The 6,002-nt window shown below is 44.3% G+C and overlaps 1 protein-coding gene across 1 annotated transcript in view; it reads left to right on the top strand.

The window, feature by feature from the left end:
* The first annotated feature begins 6 nt into the window (after window positions 1–6).
* Window positions 7–6,002, top strand: part of SERINC2 (serine incorporator 2) — a 26,923-nt gene continuing 20,927 nt past the window's right edge. Inside the window, exon 1 of the mRNA XM_006030833.3 lies at window positions 7–26. The gene's annotated coding sequence lies outside the window, so the exon portion shown is untranslated. The remainder of the gene's footprint in view (window positions 27–6,002) is intronic.

Here is a 6,002-nt window from a genome sequence, read left to right as displayed (position 1 = left end):
TGGGGGTGTGCTCCCTCCTCAGCTGTGTGAGTGCCTCTTCCCGTCTCCGGCTTCCTCAGCGCCCCTTTCCCCCCATCTCTCTTCAGCTCCTGCCCCGCTCCCTCCCCGCCTCCCCTTCAGCTTGCAACTTGTAGCAAGCCAGGCGCGGGGGCTTCCTCCTGCCGCCGCTTGGAAACTGTTTCAGTTGTGCGCCTTCCTTGCCCCTCTTCCCGGCGCCCTCAGCAGTCAGAGCCGATACCAAGTAGCTGGGGAGCGGGGTGGGACCACGGGCCTGGCGCCTGGTGTGCCCGTGAAGTCTGGCGGGTGCGTGGCGGGCAGGAAGCCCTGTTCGTGGGGTGAAGCTGGTCTCTTGTATTAGACCGGCTGACATGCAGTTAGACCTGCTTGCCCCAGGGAAGCCCGTCAAGCAGTAGGTCTTTGCTAAAGGGGCTGGGTAGTTCTCCCGGGTCAGTCAGCACTTGCTTGGAAAATGGGGGGCGGTTCGTATAGCAACTTGTCTGCCTTGTCCTCCTCTGTCTTCAGCACCAGACACTGCTTCTTTTCATGATGCACATGTGTGCGCGCTGTGGCCAGCTTTGTACCCCGCAAGGAAGCTGTTTATCAGAACAGTCTTTGACTTAGACTTTTTGATTCAAAGGAAGCGTTTCTTTTTTTTATATGGTGGCGTCTTAAAAAACAAAGTCGCTCAAAAATACTACGCTTTAAGGCACATACAACTGATGGATTGAGATGCGGGCACACACGCACACCTGTACCCACATGCACACCCTTTAAGGCACATAAAATTGCGTGAGAGAGACTGTGCGCACATACACCCTCCCCCCGCTTAAGATGCATAACATTGTGAAAGAGAGAAGGTACACACACACGCATGCAAGTACACCCCCCACACACCCTTAAGGCATGTAAAATGAAGAGAGAAGGTACACACACACACACACACACACACACACACACACACTCTTTTTCTGCAGGAATAGTTACTTGTGTTTTGCAGGATTAAGCTCACGTACAGATCTATATCTCAGTAGCTATGTGTCTGTATATGAGTTTGCACCCCAAACAATATCATCTCAAAAGAAAGTTTCAAGGAGGCTGCCAGGCATGAAAGTCCCTCATGGTCCCAATAAAAGATAGGAACTTATGAACAGCCTGTATTTAGTATATGTATGAGCTTAATCCTGCAAAACACATGAATAACTACACCCACTGAAAGAATTCACATGCACTAGTGTTTGTCGAACCAGACCTTCAAGCTAGCAAATATAGTAGTCGCTGAAATACTTCATAAGAGAAAGCAAAAGACCCTTAAAAAAGTAGAACAAATCATTGCACTGTTCCTTTATCAAAGCTTAAAAAATGGACAGACATTAAATATTAGTGGAGCTAGCTTAAAAGCCAATACTCATTTTCTAATGTGATTTGGTATTTTAGTGAGATCAAGTTGAAAAAAAAGAAAGTAACGTTTCTACTACTCAATACAGGCTGTTCATAAGTTTCTGACTCTAATTGGGACCATGTGTGACTTTAATGTCTGGCAGGCCTGTCTAAGCTTTCTTTGGAGGTAATATTGTTTGGGGGTTTCTTCAGTAATGTGGATATTTGATCAAACTTCTTAAGGGCAAGAGTTGTCTTCCTGGCAAAATTATTTCCATCCTTAAGTGCAGTAGCTGTATGATAATGCCGTGGCATTTGCATTGTATAGTCAGGATTCTGTCATATTGTATAATTGGGAAAGGGAAGGCTGGTTTCTGAGCTAGTCCGGAGAGTGTAACTATGTATGATCTCCCTCACTGAATCACTTTTCTAGGTTTACATTGTCCCCTGTATGAAAGCAACCTCACCCAGTTTGGCAGCTTGAATCATATTCAGTTACTTATAGCCAGACCTGTTCTGCGATGACCTGGCTTGTTGGAATGAGGCAGCAAAGCTTAATTCCAGTCAGGTCTTTTGGGGCTTAACCGTCGCTGCGCTCTGTAGTTATTGCCACAGGCCAACACCAGCGTGCTGGGATACCGATACTGGAAGCAGGAAGGTTTCCCAACCTGAAAGCACTCCAAAAGCAATTGCAACACTGCCATGTTCTACAGCCTTTAAAGTGTAGCGGTTGTATTATGTTGAGCAATGTTTGAAAATCCAGGGTAAAAAATATGTTAAAGATTGTACGTCCATGTAGGCATTGGGCAAACAGCAGAAATCTGCCAGGGGATAACTTGAGGGCATGGGTATGGGATTTTCCAACCCTAATTCCGGCTTTCTTCGTCCAAGGCAAGAGATGATCATTTTGTGAGGTGCAAACTTCATAGCGGTGCACACAGTTAGTTTTATTGACCAGAGCTGGCCAAATGATGGATTTTTTAATTAGTGGCTGTATTGAGAAGCTGGGGAGGAGTGACACACATGAAGCTGAACAAACTGAAGCAGACATGTTTTGCACTAATTTAAATTAAGGAAAAAACCCCCCATAAGGTCTTGTTGGGGGTCAAAATAGAATGTTTCTAATTTTGAGGGCTTATTTACCCTTTTAAAAACCTTTATTCTTTTTTAAAATTTAGGTCAGTTTTTGAGTTCAGATGAAGTGGCCCATATTCAAGAGGAAAACATCTGATAAGTGTTAAAACACTTTTGTTTTGGTCCATGAGCGCCTGCTTTTTAGACAAACCACTGCTGAATTTGATCCAAATTTGCTAGTAGTTTCTGTTAATCTGAAATCCATTTTTGGCAAACAAAGTATTTTCATACCCAGTTCTGTTGCACTGAAGACTGAAGTCTCCCTGGTGCAGGTTGTTCTGTCAGGAACAGCCCATGTGGGGAGTTCATGTTGCAGTCTGGGATGCAAATATGCAGCACTGCATTTTCCACTTGCATGTCTTCCTGCTGTTCTGGATCATAGCATCTGAGGCCTCAGCCATGAACTCATGCTGTAGCAATTTAAACAATAAGCCTGGTTTTGAGCCTAGATGTCCCATGGCAGAAAGCTGCCATGTATGGTAATTCATACAACATGACAAAACACATTAGCTGCTCAGTTTTCCTTTTTGTTTTAAAGCAACAAATCTGCATGTTTTCTTTAGCCCTCTCAAGGCCTCTGGAGGCTGCATGAGTGAGTGGTGGAAGAAAAAGTGATAGAGGAGAGCAGGAGAGGAGTGTGTAAGAGAGCGAGTTTAGTTGCTTCAAGTCATGTGGTTATGGCAAAGCTGCTTCTTTCCATAAGGCTTAATAAATATCAAGCCTGTATAGAAATGCCTGTATTCAAATGCATTCGCCTGCTCCAACACATAGGAAAGGGAGCAGAAAACCCATATTATTGGAGATGAAATGTAGCTAATACAAAAACCTATTAATACAACACTGTAGAGTACAGAGCTTAAGCAAGAAATAGTGAGAAGGCATGGCTAAGACTTCATAGTTCGGATATGCAGGGTTCTAGGGTTTCAGACTAACTTTGTCCCTTTGTTTCAACTTAATATGTTATGTTCTTTGGGTGTTAAGCTTTTATACCTTTACCTACCACTTAAATAATATTTAGAAGTCACCTTTTTAAATTCAGAACTGCAACTTGGAGTTTCCTGAGCTTTGTGACTTGACTCTTGCCTAAAATGTGGTGTTTAATTGTAGTATTGTATTTCATTTAATTTCCTTGAGCTTTTTTTTTTTTTTATATAAACAAGAGTGATTCTGTAGTAAGGCACACTTCATTCCATGACATTAACTTCCTTTATGCAATTAACTTAGTTAAACAGTACTGCTCTTTTCCACATTTAATAGATTTCTTATTCTTTTGCATGCGAGGATCAAGAGTAATTATTTTTGTGGCAAATCATTGGTTTGTACTCATGCATAAGTCCGAGACAGCCGGATAAACTTTCCTTCCATATGCTACTTTATTGGAAACAGATCTTCTGGAAACTGAAGTTAAACTGCAGTGTTGGTTGTGAGGTGCAACTTTGTGGTATCTGGCATTGTCTTGGAGGCCTGTGATGGTAGGTCATCAGTGTGCATAGTACAATGAGTTGCTGTCTGCTTGCTCTGGGTCTTTATTGTAAAACAGTTTTTTCAGTAATGGTGACATAACTAATACATGTTAACTATCTTGCTGCAATGTGCTTTGTCTCCATTGGATTTTTTTTCCAGAAGAAGGAAAAAAAGGGGGGGGGCACTGCCCCATACTGCATGGGGGGCTCTGCACAAGCCCCCCGACCCCCCCTCACTTCTCCAGCCCCCCTACAGGTGTCCTGCCCGGGCCAGCTCTGGCCCTTTAAGAAAAAAACCCCTGAAAAAACCCCTGGGCTCACTGCTCCTGCCAGCCGGGGGCAGTCCCCATTGCCCCCTGCTGCCCTGCACCACATGGGGGGCTCTGCATGAGCCCCCGAAGCCCCGAGGCTGTTGCAGGGGTGGTGAGTCCTGGGGCTTTTCTCCGTTTGTTTTTTTTTCTTAAAGGGCCAGAGCTGGCCCAAGTAGGGCACCCATGGGGGGCTCGGAGGACTTGTGGCAGAGCCCCCCCCATGCAGCGTGGGGCAGCAGGGATTGCCCCCCCTGCCCTGCCCCGGAGCACCCGGTGAGCTTTAAAGTACTGAGCTTGGGGGGGCAGCCATAGGGAGGCTGGGGGAGCAGAGAGGGTCATGGGGGGCTGGCAGGGGTCCCCCTATGGTCTCCTCCCCCAGCCCCTAGTACTTTCCAGCTCAGAGTCAGCTGCGGCTCCCGGCTGCAGCCACCAGGGTCTGCCCAAATCATCAAAGCTCTCGGAATCTTTTTCTGAAGAGCACTTTAAATCAATTTGGACCTTTAAATTGGTCCCTTGATTTGATTCGGATTTGTAGATTTCGCCAATGAATCGGGCCAAATCTTCTGTGATTCGAATCACCACCCACAGCCTCGCACGGCCCTATAAACTTCTAAATGTTGACACTTAAGTAAAACTCTGTTGTTACAAGTTAATTGGATCCTCCTTTGTTAAGTATCTGGCTGTACTCCCCAAATAGCACTCGTACAAGTACATAGTGTATCCATCCTGTGTGGAGTGTGCACAGGATCCTGGGACCTTTTGCTAGTTTTCATAGCTGCTGTTACATGGGTTTTAAAGAGAATCTGGGATCCTTTCAAGGGTAAATGTCCTTCACAAAGCTGCTATTCCTTGAATAGTCAGGTCTCTCTTGCAGTGCTGTGGTTGGAATTTCCTGATCACATTGAACACTTCCTTGGAGACCATTACATTTTTTTTCTTACTCTCTGTATATGCTCAAGAACTACTTGAAGGGCTCCAGTATTTAGGAAGCCCATTGGTTGTATTTTTGCTTCTTCATTGTTTGAAATGCTCTGATAAAACATTGCAAATGGCATGACATTTTTCCTTTTTTGAGGAGAAAGGAAATGTGACAAACTCAAACCAGCTGTTTAATTTTTTAATTAGAGCCTGCGTCCCTCTGGGCTCTCCTCAGAATCAATAACAATTCATGTGTGTAACATCCTGCTGCTAAGGCCAGTATACTACCTAAGGCATGGATCCAGCAAAGCATTGAAGCACATGCTTAAATTCAGTCTTGCCAACTCTTGTGATTTTTATTGCAAGTCTTGCAGTATTAGGTTAGTTTATTTCTTAAAGCCTCAGCAGCTTGATTCAAGTAATTGCATGAGAATCTCAGCTTTCTTTTTAAAAGACAGCAAGTTTTTCTAGGGCTTGTGACTGTAGAACTTGTAGATGTGAAGCAGGCTCAGAAATCAAGTAGAAAGAGCCCTCCAATTTGAAAATAGGGAGTTCTTGTTGCCTGATCTCTCAGTTGTTTTGGATATGATTTGTGGGGGTGATTTTTAATCGAGTGCTTGGCATGTCAGGGAGCCTGCCTACAGGCTCAAAGTTGAAATGTGTTCTTGAGTGCTTTGCTGGATCAGAGCCCAAATTAATCAGTAACAACACTTCAGACAACAACGAAGTTTATCACTAAAAAGTGAAATGAATGAGCATTGCCTTGCTTAAAGCACATCTGGAAAACTTGTATATTTCT

This window comes from Alligator sinensis, unplaced genomic scaffold, assembly GCF_000455745.1.
Source record: "Alligator sinensis unplaced genomic scaffold, ASM45574v1 scaffold3_1, whole genome shotgun sequence".
NCBI classification, from domain to species: Eukaryota; Metazoa; Chordata; order Crocodylia; family Alligatoridae; genus Alligator; species Alligator sinensis.
This window is presented reverse-complemented; position numbering and strand designations above follow the sequence as displayed.